At 41.4% G+C, this 26,965-nt stretch overlaps 1 long non-coding RNA gene across 1 annotated transcript; it reads left to right on the plus strand.

Moving 5' to 3' along the window:
• The first annotated feature begins 7,323 nt into the window (after positions 1–7,323).
• Positions 7,324–10,502, plus strand: LOC119699470. The gene is made up of 3 exons (XR_005256448.1): positions 7,324–7,436; positions 8,353–8,423; positions 10,482–10,502. It is a non-coding gene; the product is annotated as an uncharacterized LOC119699470 (long non-coding RNA).
• The last annotated feature ends 16,463 nt before the right edge of the window (positions 10,503–26,965 follow it).

Genomic DNA, 26,965 nt, shown 5'->3' on the forward strand with positions numbered 1-26,965 from the left:
TGGTTACCTTTCATATAAATAAACTCAAGCTGCTGACATTTTTCCTGAGGGTTTTTATCTCTGCAGCCCCAAAACTGCAGACAGATTAGTCGTAAGTAACACTATCACCATATTAAGTTTGAAACCCCTTTATTTTTTTTTTTAATTCATCTGCTTTTGCATCTGCATAGCTTGGGGCTGGGCCAGTGGGTCTAATATTGTCTGTCTGATGAACAGTGGGCGCGTCCTGGGCTCCCCAAAGCCTATCATTTGGCTGAGGCTAACAGAAGGTGACTGGGCAAAGCCGTTTCACCTGAGGGTGGGCCAGGTCACAGGTCACTTGTAATAGCTTCTCCATACATCTCCAGACCTGTAAATGAGACCAGAGCCTGACTCACTCCACTACGCTTTCTTTGTCTCAGACGGATGCTCTAATCAAACAAATTAACTAGCCCATGATCACAGCCACTGAGCCAAATATGGTTCTGCAGAGGTTTGTCTGGAGCCCTCCAAGACCCCTCGATCATGCAGCTCTGCTTAAAAGAAAGGGCTAATGTTTTCCACCAAAGGTAATAAAAAAGATTGCAGTCACTTAGCTAAGCTGGCTTCAGAAAAAAATCCCCAGAGACACCGTGGGACATAGTTTGACACACGCAGCATGGCAAAGGGCATGTAGAAATAATGAAGGCTCTGGCTGCCCCCAGTGTGGGGGTATACACGCTATGACTCCATGGACCCAGAGCATCTCCATGAAGCCTAAATGCTACATCAGTAAGAGAGTAGGTGCGACTCAGATGGGCAAAAATCTCATGGGAATAAGGTGAGCCCAACCATAAATAACCAGGCTCATCCGGCACCAATAGAGAAAATCATGCAGGCGTGGTTTGTTTATTGTAAAAGTCAGCCTTAGGCAAAGGATTTAAAACTGATCAGCCCGCTGCCAACATATTATATTAGTCTTGTACTTATTTATTGCACAGTCCTTTAGTTTTATTTATTGACTGTCATTTCCTACTGTACTGCAGGCAGTGCTGTCACTGTATTTTCTTAAAACTTTCACAATAAATTTGTAAACATTAAAAAAATCCCAGCCATCCCATATTTTTATCCTGTGTTTTCCAGATATTTTGGCTTTTGTAGAAGTGATGTCCAAGTTGTTTACCTGATTCTGACTCAAAGAAAAAAAACCAAACCACCATCCTAAGTACTTTCTAGTTTCAGATGTTTTGTGTGATAGTAAAAGAGAAAGAAACCAGTTTTGACTGAGAGAATGAGCTACTGCAAACAATCTGTTGCTAATATAGTCTAATTGCTAGTGATATTTTGAGAAAACAATTAAATCGGAAGTGGGGTTACTTTGGTGTTTATTGTCTGTGACAGCTTCTTTTTAAACAGGCTCAAGGGCTGCCGAACTGAGGCTGGGATGATGTGTGAATAATACTTATCATCAATACAAAGCCAGCCAGCAAAGGAGGGAATTGCAAAATGGTCAAACTCACCAGTTAGACATGTCAGGATGGATCAGGAGCTGTTACATGGTCAACATGGTCACAGGTAGCTTCTTCCACTTACCTGTATTTGCAACCTGCAGCATCAACGTCCTTTTACTGCCCTAGGAACTGGGGGGAAGATACTTAGGTGCCTCCTGGGTTTGAGCGAAAAGTCAGTATAAATTTAGTTGTTGGAGGGAAAGGTGCCATATACTGGAAGAAATACATTTGAACTGTCAGTCTAACAGCTCAAGGGAAAAGTCTGGGCAAAATTCCTGTGGATTTTCCCACGTCCAGGTTTTCACTGATGGTTGTCACTGTGATTAGCTCAAGGTGTAAACAGACATGCCCTCTGCAAGCAGATGTGCTAAAAGAAGAGGTTGTCACCCACCACCAGGCCTCCCACTTCTTTAACACCTCTTCTGGAAAACATCCCCTCTCCCCTCCCACCAGCAAAGCTGCTCACCTGGGTCCATCCAGTCCCATTTTGAACACCTCAGGCAATGCTCAAAAAACTTCGGCTGAGATGTTGCCTGTGCAACCTCCACCTGAAGGGCTGCAGTCATCACAAAGAAGTTGAAAGGGCATAAAACAGCTGCCTTGAGGCTACCAAAATGGCTTTGTATAAGTCAGTGATATGGTTGGGTCTGCAGCATTTAATTGAGTTCTTGTCATGCCATCACATACAAGCTACCACAGAAATGGCATTAAAAAGAGATAGTAATTCTCAGTTCAAAGAAACCAGATCTTTGGAAATATCAATGGTTCAGTTACTGAACTTGGTGCCACTGGAAGTGGTCATCACCAGCCCCAGCCGACACCACCCTTGCCTTCAGCAAGTGCTGAGGGTGTGTTGTTGCTCCTCAGTGTCAAGAAGTCCAGGCGTGGCAGAGAGGACTATTCAACCCCATCTCCATATTGGTTGGTGAGCTGCAGAGTTTGCATTTATAAGCTTTTTTATTGTGGCAGTAAGTCTAGGAACCACTTCTTTATATGTCCTATGAGAACACTAGTGCTCAAAATATCTTCCAGCTTCAGAAGCTGGAAATTTAGGAAAAGCATCAGCTGCCATCTAAGTGGGAACAAAATCAGATGAAAAGTTTTGACAGTGAGAGACAGTGTCTCAGGAGCTCTCTCATTTTTGTCCTCTCTGCAGAAGTGCTTGCATCAAGACCTTAAAACCCCTCTGAAAAAGCTGTTTGTGTGAGAGCAGATGGTATGTCATTGTCTTTTGCTACTGATCTTGAATTATCAGTCTTTATAATGAAAATGCCAATTCAGCCTTGACTATTCTGCTATAATTCTACCAGGACCACTATAATGCACACGCCATATATACTGAATATTTATTATGGTACTGTGCATATTATTTATTGTATATGCAGCATATTTTGTAGGTGAAAAATGATACCTTATCTAAGTCAATGAGCATAACCCAGAAAAATATGGCAGAGTAATCATGTGATTCACAATTGACATCTGCTCTCCAAAGACTTGGATAGAATCTGAATTTTTAGTATGCACTGGAAATGCTTTTCTGTTTGCTGGTCTGGGTATAACCATGCCACTGCTCTCTCCAGCAGATCCATCAGTCTTCTGTATTTCCGTAATTCCCTGGGTGCATAGAAAAGCTGGGCCGGGCACATGCTGAAAATATTTCAAGAAGTTCCTAAAAAGTGCTGATGTTTTTCAGTGTCCAGAAATAAGAAAGGGAAGCAGGTTTTTTCTGTTCAAATACTAATGAAGACCAGCCTGTGCTCATCCTCAAGATTTTCACAGATTCACAGTGGGATTTTATGTGTACACATGCATTCATGTGTACACATAAGTCTATCTTCTGCTGCAATGTCTGTTGGATATCTGTCTCTTGGATATCACCACACACCCTGGATGTGGCCAGACCAGTGAAAACTCTGCAGCCTCACCCCTCTTCAGCACTGACTCTTTGGTTCAATCCTAGTGTAAACTCCCATTTAATTAATGTGCTTTTTCTGGAACAGCATACAACTTCCTTGCATGTAGTTGAGACAACGTGGTCAAATTGCTGAGAAAAGAGGATTCCGGGTGTGATGGTCAATGGTTTTTGTCACTTTTTTGTCACTGCTCCTTCCTTCCAGTCATGAGAAGCTCATGGGGCAGTGGGTGATCTGGCTGCATTCAGGTCCTTTTAATAGATTGTCTCATCAGCCTAATTATTAACCAGATTTCCAGACTTAATGTATCAATGGATTACACAGGCATCAGTGAACAACTCCCCAGAGGAGAGGATTTAGAAAAATCCACAGAAATTACATATTAGGTAAAGTCATATCTGATCTACAGGGACTTGACTGAGTTTATGGAGAATAGAATGGCAGTGAAGCTGGAATTTGAGAAGTGGAGTTGTGTGAAGCCCCTCACAAGCATCACAGCTTAGGAAGTTTTCCTTTTGCCATTTTAATTTTTCCCACTTTTGTGGATTCTTTAGTGTCTGCTACTGCAGCTGGGAGAAATCTAGTGGTGTCCCATCCCTTTGCAGCCTGGCTGCGATATGGCATCCTTACACTTGTGGGAGGGAGGGTGAGGAGGGTGAGGAGAGGATGAGGAAGGGTTTAGCAGAATAAACAACAAGGGAGACGTAGCAAGAGTTTTTGAACAAGCGTCCAAATCACATTATTGATAGCATCTAGAGATCAGCCCACGTCTTTATTGGTGCTGCTCTCGCTGCAGGAACGTGGCCAAGTTTGTCTCAGCGTTTGAGCAAGTCTTCCTTGTCAATGACTTTTTTTCATTTGGATAGATTATGCTCTGTTCGTAGCACATTTAAAAACAATAGCTGAATAGAACAGAGGCTTCACCACTTTGATATGCAAAAGACAACAAATTTTATGTATATATGAGGGGGAGTTAATCCTGCTCTCACTGAAGCCTTTTGGAAGATTCCCAGTGACTTTGCAGAGACTTTGAATTATGGCCAGCTTTTGCTTTTTTTTTTTTCCTTCTTGTCTTGCAAGATGTCAGGAATAAATATTTTAATTCAAAATGGCACTGTAGTGCCTTGCAGTGCTGCAGGCCGGGACCCTGTCCCCAACAGCCTCCGGCACTTCTCCCAGCAGAGAGGCAGGCATCTGGAGTGCGGCCCTTCGGCAGGCACAGCCACACCGGGGAGGTGCCAAAACATTGCAGAGAAAGGCCATCATCAGCCAGCAGACAGGCTGCTTTATGCATTTGAAACTCACAAAAAATACATGTAGTTCAGTTGGCTCAGTGAACTGCTGAGGAACCTGCATGCTGTTTGCAATGTGCCTGCTATGGAATAAGACACAAAAAGTAATTTTACAGATAATTTAAAAATATTTCAGGTTCTCTGGGTATACTAGATCAATGGCAATAAGGCCAGCAATCAGTGCTTTATGCCAAATAACCAAATCTGGTTTGGTTATGCTGCCCTTGCCCCAGGAGAAGTTGGCAGCCAGGCACAGAGAACGATGGCTTTACTGAGAGCAGGAAAAGAATATGGCTTCTAAAAAGTGGCTGCAAAAAAAAAAAAAAAACCAAACAAAAACCACCTCTTTAAAAATTTGTTGAATTTTAATGGAGGCAGCTAACAATGTGTAAGAGGGAGAATGCTGTTATGTCGCAGTGGACTTGCTTTCATGTCTAGCCTGGGAGCTATTGTGAAGGCTCATGGTCTCTATCATGGGACTCAGTGTGCCTCGGAACAGTGCTCAAGTAGTCAGTCATTTTATAGACCCAGCATGTGCCCATACATATGGATAGGTAGAAACATGCACGTACATTTATATGTCTGTGTAAATCTGTATATACATATATGCATATATATATACATGTATGTTTATAGACACACTGCATATTATTAAATATACATGCTATACCTTTGTATGCATGCATACATATGTATATATGCCTAGGCTTCTATGCATTTTTATGAGAAAAACAAAATATAAAAAAGAAAACAACTAAATGTAGATAACTAACAAAAGATAATAAATATACATATTTAAATACATCTTGAGCTTTGCATGTATAGAAATGCATGGGTGAAACAGTTTCATGGATATTTTACCTTTTCACATAATAAAGGATAAACCAGATTACAGAGTGTTCATAGTGGAAAATTGCTACAAAGTGAATCAGAGAAACCAAGTTATTCTCCTCACATATGGGTCAATATAAAGAGAGTGTGTCACTCATGTTGTGACCAGCCTCCCCAAGAGTAGTTCTACAAATGGTACTTGGAAATGCTCTTAGAGAGATGGTATTTGTCTTTGAAAAGTGTCTGGGCTGCCTTGGTGGGGTGGTGCAGCCAGCCCCTGACACCTCTAGCACGACTCAGATTGCAGCTCTCCAACAGCAAATGTGGTTTCAACATGTGAACATCAGCTGTAAGTACGTTTGGAAGTTCAAAAACTAATAATTGCTTCCTAAAGGTCCTACCTCCTAAATGCTTCTACTCCACCTATTATCACATCATTTAAGCATCCTAGAACGGTACTAGGAAACATCAGTCTCTGGCCAACAGAATCTGAAGTGCATTTTCTCGGTGTAGCGTTAAATTTTTTCCCAGGGATACTTAGTCTTGATGACTGTATTCAAGGTAAAGCAGAAAGAGATTGCCTTCTCCTGCCAAGAGGAGTAGAGCAATATTTTTCTTGATTTCAGATGGCAATCGTTGGCATGCTACATGGAGTGGCTCGTACCCTGCTTATGCAAATTCTATTCAAGAAAGGAAACATGATACTGGGTGGAAAAATCATAATGCAAAAATTGATAGCGTTTCTGAAAGTCAAAAAAGCATCTCTGACTTCACTGTGTCACCTGGCTAATGCTGAAAGCTAATGCTAGGCCTGATTTTCACAGGGTTAAACCCAAACCACAAGACATAGCTGATGCAAGCAAGTCACAGTGATAGTCAGGCAGTCAGTTTTGACAAAGTTCAGCTTAGACAGATTCTCCATACAGTCCCTGCTCTCAAAAAAAATGAAAAGTAGACATTACTTCAATATCTTACTGGCTCAAAAAAAAGAAAAAAATAAGGAGCTGCTTGTTAGTAGGGACAAAAATTGGTTTGGGCTTCTCAGGAAGCAGCATGATTCTCCTCCTCTGTGGTACTCAGTTCCTCCAGCACATACCCACAGGTGCGGTGAACTGTGAGGTCTCAATTGTGGGAATTCCTTCACCAGAGGAGCTCTCCTGGGCACAGGAAATTTTCCTTTTCTCCTCAGTTCCTGGCGTTTGAGGTCTTAATTTGTCAAGCCTTGCTTTTGAGCAGGAGAATAGCACAGTTCTTTGAGAGTGATGTGGGATGCCCATCCCTGTAGACAGAACTGGAGAGGGATCAGTAGGCCATTTCCCAATGCTTTTCAGATGCCCTCATTGAACAAGGGGGTGGTGAAGATTTCAGAAATGCCAACAGTGAAGGAAAGAAAGAATGAAGGAAAAAGCATAGTCACATCTGCAGCTGATTTAATCATATAAATAAATAGTAGGTTTTTCTGGCACTGCTAGCACAAATAATTAAATGGTGTATTTAGGTTCTAGGACACCAAAGTACAGAGGGATATGACAGAGAGTGACATGTATGTATTTCTCCCAAATCATATGTTTATCTTTTTTTCTCCTCTATGCAATTAAAAGTTCATTAATAACCATATGTCTAAAATAAAAGCTGGGCAGCAGGGTTGGACTGGGCCATGCATCGGAATGTGTGCACAGGGAGCTGGGGGCTGCTGTGCCTGGACTGAGACCGAGGCTCTGGTTTTATTTAGGGCCACGCCTCAGCAGTTTTAAGACAACACAATGCAATTACTCTGACCACAAAATGTTCTGCTAGAGCATTCTAATGTTCTGCTAGGTCCTCGATGCTACCAGGAAGGGAGATACTGGGAGCAGGCCAGCCTTGCCAAAGCCTCTGCGATGGGACTGTCAGCAGTCATCTCGCTTCTCAGACAGCCCCAAGATGTTAAGGTGAGTTTAACTCCAAATATACATGCCAGACCCAGGAATAAATTTCCTGTAGCTACCTGCTTTTTTTCTATGTAGGTGTACAGCTGAGGATGTGTGAGAACAGATGCTGGCATCCAGGGTTGAAAAATATCCTTTCCTTATCTTAAAAAATCTTTGCCAGCGCTGGGAATCTGCTGCCTCTGTTCAGGTGAAGCTCCCTTGGCAGTTTTTCTTAGGAGCAATGAAGACACCAAGCCTTATATGGACTCCATTATTATTTTGTTTTATTGTGTCGTCATTTTATGAGAAACTTGTAGCCCACAGGAAGCAGGAAGGTGCTACCAACTAAACCAGGGTGGGGAGCAGAGGAGGCACGTCGAGGCTGCCTGGTATCAGGGAATGATTTCATCCAGAGCCCTATTGTGGCAGGGAAACAATTCCCATTTACCAACAGTCCCACTATTGTGCTGCTGGTGCCAGAGGACATCTGTGGCTGAGAGTTGCACAATTGCCAGTGTGATCCCTGCCAGAGCACTTGGCTCCATGGAGCTGGGACAGCAGGCAGGCCTCAGCAGGGCATGTGGGTACCAATAGATCTTGGTGAGGCAACCTGAACCTGGCCAAACAGCCACAGGCTGTCAGAATTTTGCTTTGAGAATCAGAGATCCATGCTGATACACCCCCTACTACTTGCTTCCCTGCCCTCTTACATCAATTTGGGGGTCCTTGGGCCAATCAAATGTGTGACCAAACAAGCAGCGTTGTAGCTACTGTGTGGGGTCCAAGCAAGAGAAGGGTGAGCCAGGTCATACAATCCTTTTATTATTTTCAAAGCTGGACTCCATGTAGGTAATGTTAACAGCAAATCAAAGCGGGATTTGTGAGTTAAGGTGACAAGTGGTGTTGAAGTGTTTCAATCTCTTTATCTCTTTCCCAGACTTCTTCATCCAGAATTTAGATCATCTAAATGCAAACCCATGTCCCTCTGGCCTCTTCTTCTTCTTTCAGGTAATTTTCTTTTAAAATGGACATTGAATTTTAACCTGTCGAGTAGGGATGGAGCGGCTTTGAATGGAATGAAAGAGACATAGTGTTAATCTGATTTGCACATCCAAATTCCACTACTAACACCTCTGAACTGAACCTTCAAAACCCTCCAAGCCAGAAACACTGTATGTGTGGACAAGGAATCCACACTAAGTGATTATCCATGAATGGGCACAAAGTCTCAGATAGTCAGAGAAGTTTGGAGGGTCAAAAGCTCCTTGGTGGCTTTCTAGACAGCACCCAGCACAGCTACACGTTGTCTGTGGGGCTGTGGCAGCTAGCTGTGGCTGAGAGGTCTAGGCTGGGTTTTAAGGGATACGTAGGCATAACTTTTAGTTTTACAGATGTGTCCATGCTCGTGGCTCATGCAGCTACATGAGCTAATTTTCATGAAGTGTTTTGGGGATTGCCAGCAATGCAGATTCTGCATAGAACAAGCTATGGCAGAGATCTAGGATTTATCTGCATCTCAGGAGGGTTTCATTGCATGCGCTGAGTTCCAACAGCTCTGCCTACCCAGGCTTGAAGCTACTGCAGGTCTGTCTCTGACTGTACAGCAGTAACATTCTCCAATTCCGTCAGCACACAGATCTGGTTGTTTGTTATCTTCCACCTTCTTCAACTAGCCTGTGCTCACATGGGGGCATCCCTTGGGGTTATTGGATTACTGGTCCCACCTCAAAAGTCAGTGCTGGAAGATAAGAAATGATCTGATTTTTCACATCTTCTTTGAAAACTTGGAAACAGAGCTACACACAAACTCAGCTGGGCTGCAGCAATACTAACCAACCCCTTAGGAATGCTCTGCATGAAAAGAGCCTGGGACAACCCTGAGAGAATAAAATTGTTTTAATTTACTTCCCTGTATGCTGTGTGTTCATGAAGCAGGAACTGGGAGCAGCCTCCAAGCCTAATTGTTGTTTCTCCGTAAGGGCATTTATAGAAGCATCTGAGTGGAGGGACACATACTCCTGTGATGTGATGTCAGAATTTCTACAAAACCATGTAATTTGTGCATGTGTGCAACCTTATATTTTGTTTTGGGGTTGGATTTTTTTAAATTTTCTGTCATAGGCTTCTGGCAGATAAAATACTACTCCCTCAGCCTGTTATGAGTGTACACTGAGCCATTCCCAGCCAATTGGAACTTTTCCACAAGATGGTACTTAGCACAGTCTGTAATTGAAAGAGAGCATGGATGCTCTTGGGGAAGGCAAACATCAGCCAAAAAACCAGGCCGAGATAGTCAAAGATATTTAGTATACAAATAAGAAGATGTTTCATAAATATCTTATAAAACTGTAATTCACTTCCCAATATTTCAGCAGATTATCTTAATGCAAACAGCAGATGTATTTTGGAATGAGACAAATGTTTAGCAAAATTGAAGTTATTCATGTGCAGTCACACAGGGAATATTTGCATGATATTTTACTAATTGCTCTAAAATCTGAATTGTAGCAAATAAACAAATGGGAACAAAAATAAACCACCAGAAAGATTAGCCCCAGGCCTCGCTTTTTAAATTCTCTGAGTCTTACTTCAACAGTTCAACCTCTTTTCTCTGGTGTCCTGGGGTTCTTCCCCAGAAGAAAATTCTTCTTCTCCTCATCATTCTTCTCAGGCCTGTTACCTTTTTGCAGACTCTTGTTTTTCCCTGATGGCATTTCTTCTGAGAGGGATCTGATTTTCTTCCTCCCTCAGAGTCCAAGACCCTCCCCTGGTCCACAGTTCTGCCTGCTCCTGTTTCTTATTGCTTGACTGGAGTCACCAAGGATAATTCCCAATGGTCAAATTTTCATCATCATTTTGGGGAAGTACTTCGCTATTGTACTGAGCTCAGGCATTGCCCCAAAATAGGATTAGCCATAGAGAAAAACCAACACAAAAGGAGCAGATGCTTTTATAGTGGCCAGGAATTTAGACTTTGGTTACTTTAACCTTCTCTTACAAGTTTCAAGTTACAGTAGCAAGGATCAAGTTGTAGTTTCTGATTGTTATGACATTATTTTTTGTCAGGTCTATTTATTTGCTCTCACGGAAAAGAGAATGTATTTCAAGATGTCAAAATATTGTAAAAGGACCTTTAGGTGAGGTAAGAAAAATGTATGTATATCTAAATGTTGATGCACAATAGATGGTTCCATGCTTGTATATGTTTCATCCACCCAAAGGAATGCTGAAGGTACAAAAAATCAAGCAGTAAGAATTTAGCAGAGGTCAGAATTGAAACTGCTATGTCTTACATAGAAATCACATTGACTGCAGCAGGAGCAAGTAGGCTGCAGTGTTGGAAACAGAAGTCCTTGGTTTCACACTACAGCTGTGTTTTACCCAAGGTGTTGCAGTTTCTTACAACAGTGAGTGTCTCTTATCACTCTTCTGTGCAGCCATGTAGGTGTGTGGGAAATGCACCTCTTACACATGACTTCTATGGCAAAGGGAATTTTTTATCCTCTGAGTCTTTAAGATAAAAAATCTCTTTGTAAGTCACGTCCCTAACACTAAAAATTCACCCTGTTCCATTCTGGATTCCGGAGGAGAGTCTGGGAGCCTTGGAGGGAGTCCAGCCTCATGTGGGGTGGACACCTTCTCTTAGCTCACATAACAAGCATTTTTAGGACCCTGCTCTTCACGCTGGCCAGTATTTTCATTTTAACCTTCATTTTCCTTACAGTTGTGAGGTGCAGGTGGATGGGGATGTTGAACTAAATGCACTAGGCGCATTTTAGGTGCTAAAAAATAATTTAGGTTGTACATCTCAGTTAGTACTCTGAAGTTTTGTTAAAGTACTTCTGTAGGGTGAGTTGGTAATTCTCCTGTAACTGATATTTTATTTTTTTATTTGGAACAAAAAATTAATACAACATTTTATGGGTATATTATCTGAATAAATAGGAAAGACAAAGGAAGAACAGGGCATTATTGTCACTATTCTTTTTTCTTTAAAAGAGGAGGTTTCTATTCATGAAGTTTACACTTCGAACTCATTAAAGTCTGTAGCCTCTCCCATCCGCAGGTCGTTGCAGGAATAAGTGAAAAGGAAATGTTTTATTTTAACAGACTCAAACAAAGTACATGAAACACACACTTGCCACTGCATAACATTCCTGAACTTAAATCACAGAACCAAGCAAAACCTTTTTTTCCTGCCTCTGTTTTTTACTTCATTGAAAAGAGCTCAAAGTATAATATTCTTTCAGGAAGCCTAAATTGTATTACTGGAAGTAATAGCAATCTCCTAAACAAAATCCAATGGGACTCATGCCACTCTGCTTTCTGAAAAGCTGCATTCAACCACATGCAGCATTGCCTCTTTCCTGAACACTACTCTTGTGGTTGTGTGCAGGAAGTTCAGTGTACAGGAAGCTTTGGATGATGCCAAAGCAGCTGGATATTTTTGCACTGGGGTCTTCCAGGTGTTTCAGCCTTTATGGCAGTCCAGAGTCTTGGGAGAAGCTGTGAGAGTCCTGCCCGTCCATCCTAACTGTGGTCCTGCTTCTCACTGTTTAATATGCGTGTGTAACTTCCATGAATGTTATGTACATGCATAAAGAGAGAAATAGATGCATTTATCTTGGCTCCAGACAAGCGGCATCTCCCCAGGGATCTACTTTGGAGGTTATTGAGGAGACAACAGCAAAGGGGAGTGGGCTGCACCCTTCTACATATGTGTTGTAGAAATTATTGGTGTGTTGCTGATGCTTATGGTGAACAAATAATTTATTTCTGGGCTAAGAAACATTCCAATGTAAATACTCAACTGGCAGCTAGCTGGAAGTTTGCCACTTGAAGTTAAAAGGCCCGTGACCAATAGTGTCAAATTAACATTTCCAAGTTGGACAGTGTACAAATGGTGTTCTTGGACCGAAATAGAAATAGATGAAAGTGGTCTATTGCAGTGCAAATAACAAACTGGCAACCAGCTGGTCATTGGAAAGAGACTATACTATGGGAATATGCTTTCTGCAGAAATACTTTATTTTGCAGATAAGTATCAACAATGGGAAGATGAGGCTTGTTTAACAAGAACCATATGGTCTTATCCTGCTTTTATTTCACTGAATGGCAAAGCCCGGATTGTATTTTGTAGGTGCAGAATAGGGATTACTGCTAATAAACAAGAAGTACAGTAAGCTGTTGATACATTGTTGCCCTTCAAGAGTTATAAACAGGTTATTTTTAATGCAACGCTGATATTTCAGGAGACTGAAAGGAAGCAGAATTGAAGGCACTTGCTGAAAAACAAAATTTTCTTCTGAGAAAATAAGCCAAGACAAAGAACCATTCAAGACAAAGTTATCAAACTGTGTGAAATCAATACAGTAATATTTCCAAACTGATAAGTGGAGAAGTAGTAGACGGGTTCATTCAAAAGAAAAAGCAGTTTGAATTTTTGAGGAGACAAAACAATAGCCTGTAAAAAGAAACTTATGAGCAAATGCAGAATAAAGCAGAGACTTTGCTGAGGTTTAAGTTAACTACACAATTTAGTCTATTAGCAATGCAATTAAACATAACAGAATTTAGCATTGCAGTTTTGGCATAGTCACAAGATTGTCTTGCGCTACAGAAAGAGAAGGAAAGAAAAGGAAAAGGAAAAGGAAAAGGAAAAGGAAAAGGAAAAGGAAAAGGAAAAGGAAAAGGAAAAGGAAAAGGAAAAGGAAAAGGAAAAGGAAAAGGAAAAGGAAAAGGAAAAGGAAAAGGAAAAGGAAAAGGAAACCCAAGGGAATTGCAGCCTCAGTGGAAAATTTTGTTTCGGGAACTTTTCAAGGATGTAAAATATTGTCTAGAATTGTTTACTTTTTTGGGTAGGAAGTAAAAAATAAGTCAAGTAAAAGTGGAAATGGCATTCTTACCACAGCTAGAAGGTTGCAGTAAAATCAATAAAAGGCAGCATTGCAAACCTATTTTTAAACTGGTTATGTTTTGCTGCTGGTTTGTTTTTTTGGTTTTGGTTTTTTTTACAGTGGTCGAGGTTTTTATTTTGGTCTCAAAAAGACAGCAAGTAGGAAATTACTAATTATCAAGAAAATATGAAGATTTGCATATGAAAAATATGGATCATGCATGCAGAGATTCACATCTCCCTTTGGGCATAAGTACTCAATCCCATTGATTTACATGTGTCTGAATACAGCCTATAACAATCAAGGATATCAAAATTTTGTTAGGCTACATGTTGAAATACATCATATTACTAACTCTGCTGGTTTTGCCTACAAACTTCCTTTTTCTCCTCTTCTTGCTTTAAAGTATAGCAAATAGTGGAAGCATAAAGAAATAATAGAGAACCCGAAGCATGTGAAGATTCAGATGTTTGGTTTGACTAACTTAGTTAATCTCCACTTTCAACTTTGACCACCCCTTCCCTAGGACTCCCTTGTCTTTAAACTGATGTCAAAACAGCCATAAACAATTTCTGTGGGTTTTTTGGGCTCCTGAGCCTGCCTCAACCCCTCCACCTGAGAAACGTCACATCCCCAGCAAAAATTACTGTAATTAGAAATACTTTCAAGGCGCCCCAATAATGAGGGTGATCCCACACTATTTCTTTGTGATGGAAGTACATGACAAGGGTGGTCCTCATCCAAAGCTCTTGAAAGGGCTGGGATGTTTTCCTGCATGACTTGGCAAGTTGTTTACATGTGGGCCCTGCTGGAGCAGGACTTCAGATGCCAACACTTTCAGGATTCAGTTTTTCCAAGTTACCAGCAGCTCTCTAATAACTGGGAATGAAACAGAATTTAGGTTCAGTGTCCATTTAAAGAACCAGCAGTAACTTGGCAATGTTACCAATAAATAAACACCCGTGCTTGCCTAAAGAGTGGAACTGCACCACCCCACTGTCCAGCTCCCTAAAGCTGAGCAGGATCCTCTGATCTTATCTCTCCCTTGCTTTTCTTTTCCCCAAGCAGCGGGGATAGCTGAAGAAGCTCGTCATCATTTTATTGCTGTTTCTAATAAACACATATGGTGATGCCTATAACAAGAACAACAAGTAGTTGCTATTGTTCAGCACACGGCCATATGTGGGCTATCCAGTGGCTCGGCAGCTGCATCGTGAGTGCTCAGGAATGTTGATAGCCCAGAGAGAAAGGAATGATTTTTAAGGGCTCTGAGCCTCACAAATAGTGTGTCTGCTTTACATACTGCTGTTGCTAAAACAACTTCTGACCATGGAGTGCCAAAAGCATAGATGTGGTGTTAGTCACCACAAAGGTTTATAAGGTGATTAAATTGTTAGTAATTGCAATGCAGACTGAGAAATTAGCTGGTAGCTAATTGAAGGGAGCTTTGCAAAAGAAAAAAGCCCAAATAAATATTTCTACAAATATTTTATGTGTGTATATATATATATATATATATATATATATATATGCATCTGTATGTGTGTATTTATACACATAGCACCATTTTTTTTTAGATCAGAAACTCAAGCACTTGCATATCTAGTTCTTCACATAACAAAAACTTTGACCGAAACACTAATCCACATTTCTTTTATCCCATTGGTTGAAAGGCATGCAATTTGCTAATAGTTTTTTCTCCATTAACTACATTTCCTCTGGCCTCATCTGGCTCTGCTTAGGACGGATAATCAAGACTTCTGTGATGCAGAGGCATCCCAAGCATGGTGGTTGGGATACCTCATGTACAAATGTGTTTCTAACACTCGTATTTTCCTGATGCCATATCTAAACACCAACCTGACTGAAAATGAACAGCTCATCTGCACATCTTCATTTTTTCCATCTGTGTGTTTGAGAGGAAAGAGAGACTGTGACCAAGAGAAAAGAGAAATAAGGCTTGATATCAGGCAACAATTTTGTGAAATTTGGACAAACACAATCAGGCAACCAGTGCTTAATTGAAGCCCCTGAATAATTTAACTGACTTTATGTGCGTGTGTGTGTGTCTGCGAGAGAGAGAGAGAAAAAGAGATGCTGAGTATCTACTGTAAATAAAAAGAGAGAGAGAAAATTGCAAAGGATCCAAAAATCAGCTGCTTGTGTATGTTTCCAACCAGGGATTTTAAAACTCTGATCTAAATATCACAGCGCAAATTATTTTGGTCAGTATTTCTAACACATGGCAGGAAGTCTCAGTCTTGTACTTCTTTTGCATATGTACACACCATCTTTGTGGCACACAAATTATCTGTATAATGGGACATGATTTGAGTAACCCATAATGCCCCAGGAAGAACCACATCCAGGCATTCACTGAAACCATAGACCAACAAAGACTGCAAACTCCACAACTGTTTTTGCCTGATAAATGAAACCACAAACATTTGCATCTTAGATTCCCCAACAAAAAGTAAATATTCTGGATGATGTACTTTTCAATACCACATATAGTGGCATGAAAAAAAACAGAGGTAAAAAAATTAACTTCTGCTTACTGTATCTTAAGGAATTTTTTCCAATGGGTGAAGCTGAATTGACCACACTGATTTCCCTTGAAATAACAAAGGGCCATATTTTCCCCACGACAGGTGTACGTGGCTCTTGGTTCCTCTTGGAAATAGTGGCAGAACTTAAAAAAAAAAAACCCCTGCAGCAAGGCCAGATTTTCAGAGGTCCCTGGCATCCCCCAGTTCCTGTTGATTTTTAAGCAACATGCAGATTGAGGTTTTGCTCATTCCTCAGCTGAAACTTTCAAAACTCGTGATTTTTCATGAGTCAGTGTTTTATGTAAGCCTAGCTTGCATTTCTCCAAACCCCTCCCAAGCTCAGAGTGCTCCCACAGCCAACCTCAAATTCTTCATCTCTGCAGCTGGCAACTTCAACCCTCTGATGGTGGTACAATAGACCCCTCTGTGCTGCTCCTGGAGGGTTTTGGGGCTCCAGTGGGCCTCTTCTGGTGCTATGGGGACAGAGGCTGGGTTTGTTTAGCTGACTTTTTAATTGCCTGAGACAACATCAGTTTTATCTATGGCCCTGCCAAAAGAAAAGCCAAAAGAAAAAATTTCTCATGTAAAAGTGGAGGAAGAGAAGGCACTGATTTGGTGGATCCCACTTGCTGTTTGCTTTCTGCAGGCACTTTGGATAGTGACTTCAGTTCACTCCCTGGTATACTGCTTCACCCTGAAAGCAGCATGGTAAAGTCAGGTGCCTAAACACACTGGAGAGACGGCTCTTCAGACCATAAGTATTTTTTAATCATTATCTGTAGATACACCAAAATATATAAAACCAAATAAAAAGAGTGGGAGAAGGTGAGAAGCTAAATTACATTTTTAATTCCTATTTTAAGTTGATTTTCCCTTGAAAGGCGGAAAATATCAACACGTGATTCTTCTCCTGGCAGCTTCCCATGTCCATTTTTGGGGGCAACTCATTGCTGGTGGGAAAAACCCTTCCCAACCTCAGTGTCAGCACAATTCTCTCATCTCTCAGAGCAGACAGGAACCCTCCTGCTATTCACAGGAAGAGGGATGCCTATTTCGGTTGGTCAGCCCACCCCCACCAGAGCCAGACAGGAGTCGGTGAAAAGCTTTTATGCTCCTGATTCACAAATTCTTCCTCCTCAGTGTTGGAGGGGGAAAGTGCCAAATTCCACTTGGCCAACACCTAACTCCTCTCTCCCTAAATGTAGCAGAAAGCACAAAATGGTTCTTTTTTCCTACAAAAACAAAGCCCCAGTTTACTGGAGTGGGAGCTTGTGGACACTGAGCTGGAGCCACTGCTTTATTGGAAATGTTTGAGGATGTGGCAGAGTAAAGCATGAGGAAACCAGGCCAGTCAATGCAGTGCAGTGGGAAGCGGGTGGAATAGCTGGAGAAGCCGTGGAGAGAGCTTGGGCTCCCCTCAGTACTTGAAGTGAGGCCATTCATACCACAGTGTATCTCTGCTTGCTGTTTGAAATGTACCCAGTGCATTCAAATCAATGAAACAAGGAACAGAGAAGCACATTTTGGTGTACCTGCCCAGGTACTGCTGGCTTCTTTTCTGTGCAAATGACTGATTTGCATGTCATGTGACAGGAGTACCTCAAATTTAGTCCCTAGGAAAAAAAATATAAGAAAGAAAGAAGATTTTTTGAAAATCAAAGCAGAACAAAACAAACAGCAACCAAAAAAAAAATCCTGAACAATTTCCTAAAATAAATGTTATTCTTTTGCCTTTCCATGTTGAATCCTATGACTGTGTGTACAAATATTCACAGGCAAAAACACTGCCTGGTGATAAAATAGTCCTACATAAGCAATTCTTTACTATATTGAGAGAAACCATGGAGAAATGTGAAGATCAGGATCAGGCAAGGGGGATCATGTGCCAGCTCGCTCCACTAACCTACTTAGAGGCAGCTTGGTAGCAGCAGAACAGCCAGCCATCTGATGCTTTGGATGCTGTGACTGTGGGCTGGCACTGAGCAGACCTCAGGTATTGAAAAACTCTCTAGAAAAAGGACGGGATATTTCTTATCCTTGTTATTGCAGAAATTTTAAATACATGTCTGTAGGGTCATGGCCAAGTTTTGCAGTTGCAGTGATTGTAAAACATGAGGAACGTGTGCCACAATATTGGGATTTGTCTCTTATTCCTTATCAACCCCTCAAACCAGCACCTTTCTGAAGATGAGAGCACTGACACCTACATTCCTCCAGGAAAGGAGGAAATTTATGCAAACATTTTTTCACCCACCTATGTTAGTTTGTCTCATAAAGGTTATATTACTTCCATACATGTGTGTCTGGTCATACCAATAGGTTAATATTCCAGTGCTGGGCTTTGTGCTCAGGAAGGAGCTAATGGGATGACCATAGGTTTTCCTGGAAAACTTTGATTAAATCCTTTTGCAGCTTTCTATGCCTATAGCCTGCTTTTTTTTTTTAAAGAGAACAAAACAAATGAAAACACAATGTGGCTGTTTCTTCATGCTGGTACTTTCTTCAAACTTTCTACTGAGGATTTCCAACAGCATTTGTCATGACATGGTAAGGGCTCTGAATGAAATTATTGATGGTAGCTAGAGGAAAAAAAAAAGGAAAAAATGAATGAAAACCCTTGAGACAAAAGGTATGTCATGAACTTCCCCAAGTTATTTGTAAATATTTCTGCTAGTATCAATAAATCCCTCAAATTTCAAGATAGGCTACATTACTTACGGGATGGCATTATGCATTTAAAGGTTGCTGAAAGTTATATCTGTGATCAGTCATGTTTGAATTGCACATTCACATGAAATATTTGTTTTTTAAATACTTAGGCATGCAGGCGAGCAGCAATAGCCTCCACAATGTTTTAATAGGCTTTTATTAGTTTGTACTTTCCTTGTTATCTTGTTTTACAATATGTGCATTCAATGTGTTTGTGTCTGTGCTCTTCATGCACACATTGCAGGATGCCAAAACATCCTTCTGCTTCCTTGTTTCCAACCACTTAGTCAGGCACTTGAACGCCTTCCAAATCTTGTTAAAAACCAGCAATAGCACTATCACTTCTTCTTGTCAGAGTGCACAAGGGAGATGGAGCAGGGAGGGCGAAGGTAAAGGAGGAGGCTGAAAGGTCGGGAAGCCCCAGTGAGGGGGTCTTCATGGATGAGCCCAGTAGAGCCTCAGTGCCATGATGCCCAGACCTGATTTAGGGCTTTCTACTGCCTCACTGTGGGGTTTTTGTTCACTTGCTGGATGGAAAAGCACTGCAAAAATGCTCCTTATACATTACTTCCAAATTTAAAGTTTAAGAAATAAAAATTCCCTGACTGAAAATCACAGAGCATTTTTCTGTGCTGATAAATTATATCATATATAATAATATTCCTATATTAAACTCTTTTTTTTTTTCCCCCCGGAAAATTTAATATAACATTCAAATAGAAGTGGGCTTTCTTCTGGGTAAAACAGAATTAAAAGTCAACTTTATTTTATTCACCAATTTTTTTCTGAAACTAAACTAACTAGACAGGTTCAATCTATATTAAAAAATGATACAAATTTACACTTCTGGTGAGTTGAAAATTGCTACTGAGGGTGTTCAAAATGTTTCAGTCAGGTGCATCCTTGCTGGGTAACCCTGGGATCATGCAATGCTGGTGGTCCTGGTATGAGCATATTAACTCTACCCTCAGAAGTGGAGGGAGCAGGGGATGGTAGTTTCCCTTGGATTCCTCTTGCAAATGTTGATTCTCTGAGGTCTACAGACAGTTGAGTTCATCCCATTGCCATCCCATTGCCATCCCATTGCCACTGGGGGAGGCAGACTGGTTGCCTTGGTTGCCTGTCTCCATGAGGGGGGAATATCTGACCAGTCTGATTGCAATAACCCAGTGAATTTAAATGTGTGTTGATGCAGGTGTACGCCCATGCACCCACATACCCACGTGGATCTTGATGAGCGCTCAGCTCCAACAGTCTTTAGAAACCCAGATAAAAATAACGTCACCTTAGGAAACCTTGCTGATTGGGATGGCTGTGGGGCTCCAACTGCCTCCTGAGAGGAGCTGGGATTTCAGCTTCAACTAAGGAACTTGCCAAGAAGTTGTGACACAGCCATTGCAGGCCGTCTACACTGCAGCCTACAGTTGTTCATGGTCAGCAAAAAAGCTGATCAAATAACATTTATCACAGTGCCTAATATTTATCACTTGGCCTATGCCCCACATTCTGAATAACTTATTTTACAGGTTATTTTTTTCCCCAAATGACAGGCTAAATGCAGGGCTTACTGATATAATTCTCAAAAGCAGTCCTTTGTCAGGTCTTGGGAGAAAGTCAAGTGCCAGGTTTCCCAGCAGTCTGTGGTCCCAACCAGCCATGTACTGCGGGAACACACAACCATGTGCCAAAACATCTGCTCACACTATCTCCTTGCAGACATGGGCTCCATTGTGTCAGGTAAGAGATATCCAAAGGCTTGAGTTCGTGTGTTGGATCTTCTTGCTGCTCCAAAAGGAAAGGACATGGGTGAGCCTCTTCTGTTAATCTACCTATGCTTGGTGCAGCAAGGATGGAGGAGAAGTAATGTGGGCTTACATAAAAATGCATTTTTCAAATAAGTAGTGGCTTCTTTTCTTTAGAAGAATGGCAGCCCCAATCACCTCGAGGCTGATGCACTCTTGGAAAGTGAAAAATTTATGGTAATAGTGATGGCAGAGAGGAGGAAATCTCTTTTGTAAGAAAACATGGTGCATAAACACACAACATAGCTCAGGCCACATCTTCATTTCACCCATAAGAAGTTTGTGCAAGTGCAGAAAAGTCCAGGTTTTTCTCCTGCCCCCCAAAGAAACATAATCCCGAGTTTATATCGGGTGGTTTATGGGAGTTTATTGGAATATCCAGCAGAGTTCATGTAATGTGTCATAAGGTAAAGCCTGTTCTTTGGTGATTTACAAGCAGTGTGTGCCGGTGTTACTGTAATTTATAGACCACAGATGGTCAGGGGTGCCCCTGCTGACTTGTAGCCAAATAAGAAGCTGAGCCCTGCGTGTCATCTGCTGCAGGTACCTCCAGCTCACTTCCCCAGACTAGTGCTGATCAAGATCTGCCTTCAAGCCCAGAGGGTCCCAAAACCTTTGCCTTGCAATCTGGGGTTGTTTCAGGAGGGGAAAGGATACAAATAATTAAGGCTGGGTGGAAAAAGCCCTAAGCCTATCAGAATGACACCAAAACAAAATTGCTTTTTACAATAATAACTTCCATTTTCAAGGCTGTTACTTCACTTAATGGGATATTGTCACCTGTTAAACAGAAAATGAAGAATGTCAGTCACCCCTTTCATGTACCAGTCTAAGACAAACATCTCCTCCGCAAAATTTTCTATATATTGATAAATCTCCCTTGCAGTGAACCTTAGGATAAATCATATCTTTGTCCTCATCATTTTACCCTTCAACTATGGTAATTACTCTTCAACTATGAATTGAAGAGTTCAATTACTCTTCAACTATGTTTTACTATTACTTCTTTTCAAGCTTACCTAAGTCTTTTCTTCTTTTAATCTTTTCAAATAACTATCTGTTTATTCCAGCACTTCCTTCTGATTCCCCAGGACTTTGCTCCCAGAGGTTGCATGAAACAGAGGGAGGACAGAACTGCCTGCACATCTCACCCAAATTTTTGGGAGATTTACTTTTCTTGGCCAGGGGATTGGGCCCCTTTTCACTTTTAAATTCTCTGCTTGACAAAGTTCATAGTGTGACCTCATATTTCTCCTGGACGTGTTTTTGTCCTGCTGTGTGTGGCCTGGTCCTGCCTGCAGAAACACCACGGTGGTCTCCATTGGGATCCAGCAGCATTGGGAGGGACATGCTGGATCCAGGGACGTGCTGGATCCAGGGACACCGGGCTCTTGGCTTGCCTGCTGCAGCAAGGCCATGCATTTTAACAAGGCCCCATCAATCCCCTTTTTAAAGGGCATTGATTAAGTTTTGTTAAAATAGGCTTTGAACTTAGCTAACCCTTTTGCTGGTAGGACGTTTCAGGGCTTTTTTCCTGCCAGGGCCACTCTTGACACCTGTTGGCAAACACAGCTGCAAATGCTGCTGAGAGAAACCTGCATCTGAACCCAAAACTGAGTGGGTCAATTTTTTCCCAATAGTAAAGACATAAGAGAATTTGGTGGCTTCTCTAGTTAATAAAGAGAGGGGGAAAAAAATTTGTTTTTCTTTATAGAGATGAGGGAAAAATGCACCCTATGGACAAAAGAAGCAGAAGGAAAGCTGTAATGGAAACAAAATTGACAGCCTCTCAAAACTCAGGTGGCACTTTCCTTTTCCAGTTAATTACAGTTTTAATTACATGGCTTCTTGTGACTCCTTGATACCTAATAAACTACACTCTATGGGGCGGCAAAGTTGAGTTTTGCTTGAACTGCAGGTGTAAGGCTCAGTATGAAACATAAATCAACTTAAACATGTTCCCATGGTGTGTTCAGGCTTTTTCTTCCTATTTGCATGTAAAAATCACATATTTTCAGTATTGTTGGTTAAAAAAAGAGAAAAATATTGAAGCTACAATGCAAAGAGTATTACCTTTGTGTCTTTGGATGTAAAACCCCCTTTTAGAAGGGGGAAAAAAAAAGATCTTTTATTATTTTAACCCCAGATATCATAAATTTTAAAGGAGTTATGCATTACCCACATACTGCCTCTCTCATTAACCTTTTTTTTGCATGGGATGTGGGTGAATAAGATAGAAAAGATCTTTGGCAGAATGAAAGCAAGGGGAAATTGATACATGGAAATAAAGAAATATTTAGCCTATAGGAGCTACCTCTCCTGAAGGTTTGGGAAACAGAGAGTGCCTGTTTATTCTTTGTGTATTATGCCATGAAAATGTGTTCTCCAGTCAGGCTCAAGCATGTGCCATATAGTACCTCTGAGCAAGGTAACACACTGATGACCTGTATCAGCAAAAAGCTGGAGACAGATATAGTCCAAAATTTTGCATTGGTCTCAATCCCACGGGATATGATGGGTCACGAGTCTGTGGCAGGAAAATCCACTGTCAAGATGGTCAATGCAGATTTCAGTGGAAAATTGCCCATTTCAGTGGAAAATTGCCCATCTTCCCTCTTCATCAAACCAAACAAAATTATTTTAAAGAAGCAGGGGAGGGGGAAAAGAGAGAGGAAAACAGACAGTAGAGCTTCACATATGGCATTTAGATGGTGCAAAACATGGGCAGCAAGGTTCATGTGTGGGACATGAGTGTATCAACAAGTCCTTCTTAACATGTAAGACAGGGAAGGGCTGTTTTTTTACTCTTTTATTTTATTAGTTTTAACTTCAGCTTGTGATTTGTCTGTTGAAGTATTGGTTTTAAATGAGTGCGAAAAAAAGTGTATTTGTTATGAGTGAAGAAAGAGAGCTCTGGGAAATAGAGCCTGGGTAGCACTTTTTCATGCCCAATAGGGGGAAGGAGCGGGGGAGGAAATCAAAATGTCCTGCTTGCCTTTCAACAAAAATATTTATTTCTGTCTTATTGTCTCATTGCTGATTACCTGAAGCAGCACTATCCATGGCTGGAGCAAGTGTGCTGAAGTCAGCAGAAGGTTTTGCTTGCTCCTCCAAGGGCTTCATGCCAATTGCCCCTAATTCCCACCTGCCTCCCCCATGGCACATCCCAGCCTCAGACCCTGTTCCCTGAAAACCACTGACATCACACTGACACCTACAGTGTTTAGAGTCATCTGAGGCACAGTCAGAGGCAACTTCCTTTATAAAAATGGGATATGACTTGGACAAAGCAGGCAGATTTCAGCCCTAACTTCAATAGAAATCTTGCCTGAAGACAGCCTTCCTGCAGAATAGACTTGTCTGGTGTCATTTCACCTTGATGTCCTGTTAATGAGTACTCTTCCTTGCTTCTTGTTGTTGTTTTTGGTAAAGATCATAATTTATTTTTTTCCCCACAGTCTGGCTGTCTCGTCTTTTTTGCAACTGCATATGATGCTTACCTGAACAACTCCACCTGCAAATAACAGGTTTCTGTCAGATCAATATTGTGTTAAACCCCTTGGGTATAAATATCTTGTACTCTTGTGGTCTGTTTGTGGGCAGTGTTTGGGGAGTCCAAAGCAAAAATGTGAGGAGCTGGACCATTATCTGCAATTTCTTTCTGTTATGTAGTGTAAGTGAAATAAAAACCCAACCCAACAGCCAAGAGAGAATTTTCAAGATGAGAAAAAGAAGAATTCCTCCTACCTTCCTCCCAGATAAAGTGTTCCATCATCTTTTTTAATTAGTCTTGTTTTTATTTTTGAAACCACACAAAGAGGCAAGTATACTGTTTCATATAGTTTCATATATGGTTTTTCAGAGCGCAAAAGGCAAGATAAAATTAAGGGAGCTAGAGAACGAGAGGAACAGGAGGGTAAAAAATAAAGTTTAGAAAAAAATTTAACTCCAGAGGGATTTTATTCAGAGCTGTGTCTCTCACTTCGTACTGGGATGTGGTGAGTGTGGCATCACAGCAGCAGCAAGGGATGCAAGTCCATGTTGGGGAGAAAGCTCACATGCCTATGGCTCAGCAAGGGGATGGACTAAGTGGAGGAATGGAGATGGAAGAAGCAGCAGCATCATGAGTATCTGTGATCCTAGCACTCCAAATGGTGTGGAATGTGAGAAGAAAGAGGAGAAAACATCAAATACGCTAAAAATCTTTTCAACAAATAAATAAAACAAAACTTTCCAGCTGAAGCAGAATATGCATTTTGTTTAGTTCTAAATGCTTCCACTGGAAGTTTTTGAATGAGGAGGAAAAAACAAACGTGAGTGGGGTGGGGATGAGGCCACTTGTTTCTGTGCATATTAGGTGGCCTGTACTTGGCTGGGTGGGAGCATAAATGGTGTGAGTGACGGGAGAAAGTGCAGAAACATGTGAAGAACCATCCTAAAGTGAATTCATTGCTGCAGGAAGACTGGCCCCACTACGGAAGGGGCAGGTGGTGACGCAGGAACAGCAGTGTTGTGTGCATTAAACCATATGCCACCAATCCACATGGCAATGTGGTCTGAAGTCTTTCAAGACAGTTCCAACTTGGAAAAGTCTTAAAAAGTTTTCAGATGGCATTTTTATGGTCTGCTGAAACACAAATGTCCATTTTTCTTTCCACAGAGAAAGTTTATCTGCAGGAAGGCGGGTGTGGGAGGCAGCCACTCTCAGACTTAGGTGCCCGGTTCCTGCTTCTGAGCTGGGTGAAGGAAGCGTGGCAGAATGGGGAGTGTATTTCTTCCCCAGTTGTTGGAAAGCTGTGCTTTAGTAATGGCATAACAGACAGCACATGAAGGAATATTAGATGCAAAAATGATCCCTTTGGGAAGGAAGCCTGGAAGAGGTTTTTCTGTCTAAACTTTGGAAGCCAGTGCACATCTGTCCAAACCTACCTGAGGACAGAAGTGTCCAGGTGATAGAGATCTTAGCCTCATTTGAGGCACCACCACTGAGGCAGGGTGGACTTAGATAGGGAAGGATTTTTTCCAGAGTCGAGCACTCCACACCATACTGGTATGGGGTGCATGAGGGATCAGTACAGTAGCAAGGGATGCAGGCTCATGCTGGGGAGAAATCATGTACAGCCATGGCATGGCAAGGAGAGGAAAAGAATGGAGAAGCAGTGATGGAAGAAGTAGCAGCATCCTCATGGTGGCTACAAGAGCTGTTGACCATGCCTTAGCATAAGCAGTCACCAGCACCCATAGCTGCTGCACTGGACTCCCAAGCATATTGCTCATGTCCTAGTGCTCCTACCCAGGGCAAACATTGCAGATCTAGCACTTTAGGAGATCTATTATTTTCTGGTTAAACAAGTCTATCTATTGTTTTAACCATCTCAGCTTTTTTTTGAGCTGGTCCCTCATAAATTCAGTCCAAGCTCAGCTGAAAAGTCCTGGTTTTTAACTTTTTGGAGGAACGTGACTTATGATTTCTAGATAGCTATGTTGAGCTTAACGTAATAAAAGTCCAACCTATGTAATATGTATGGGCTACTGTATTATAAATATTTAGTAACTTTTATGGAAAAAAGAAAGCATAGGGGTTACAGAAATAACCTTAAAGCAACGAAGTAAATGTAAAGAAGGTTAAAGTGTCTAACTCTATGTGGTATGAAGGCTAAAGCAAACCAGATCTGTTTTCTAGATACTTTTTCCACATACAGCTGTAACTGTAAATAAAGCAAGAAATAAAGCAAGTGCTTAAAGACAGGCAAACTGAAAAAAAAAAAAAAGATCTAAAGCATTTGGTTGGCATTGATAGCAATCATTTCAAAAAGCCCTGGAACATTTAAAGAGAATTAGAAAGGATTTTGCTTGAATCAAAGGGAGAGCACTTTCCATGGCTGGATGTGTATTTGGGTATCTGCAAACTGATTAAATCAGAGTGAACAGAACAGCCTTGATCATCCAGGACTTTTAAAACAGAAGAAAGGGGTTTTCCTGTTTGGGCTCTTTTTTTCTCACACATCTTACAGTTTTCATTCTTCTGCCTACTTGATGGCAAAGTAACATTTATTTCAGCACAGAGACTCGCAGAGAGCTTTGACAGGCCCTACAGGTCAAGCAGCTACAGAGTGCATCAAACCCACAGGGTGAGCAAATCTGGAAATATTTAGGCTTAGGGGTTTTATTGTGGTTTTTCTTGGTTTTTTTTTTTTTCCAATCTAACCTAAGTTTTGTTCTTAAAGAAGAAGTGGATATCTTCACTTTTCTCTACAATATCCATTAGGAGGCAGACAGGGCTCCTGCCATGCCACATGGCTATGTGCCATTCCTTTGGCAGTGTCAATTCCATAACCAGCTTTCCTGCTGCACAAGCCAGAAAAGGCTTTCATGAGGACTTTGCTGTTGCTGGTGATTCAACCTTGGTATGCTGGTGATTCAATCTCAGCCAAGTGTAGAGAGGGGGATCAAGCCTCCCTAAATCCCTGGCTGGCCTTCTTCTCCTTCACACCAGTGGTGTTGGTGGTCTTGGCTCTTTGTTCTGGTCCCCCCCAGCCATGTGTGAGGGAGCTTGGACAGTGCCTTGCTTAATCAGCAGGTAAGTGTTTTCT

Source organism: Motacilla alba, chromosome 3 (genome assembly GCF_015832195.1).
Source record: "Motacilla alba alba isolate MOTALB_02 chromosome 3, Motacilla_alba_V1.0_pri, whole genome shotgun sequence".
Lineage (NCBI taxonomy): Eukaryota > Metazoa > Chordata > Aves > Passeriformes > Motacillidae > Motacilla > Motacilla alba.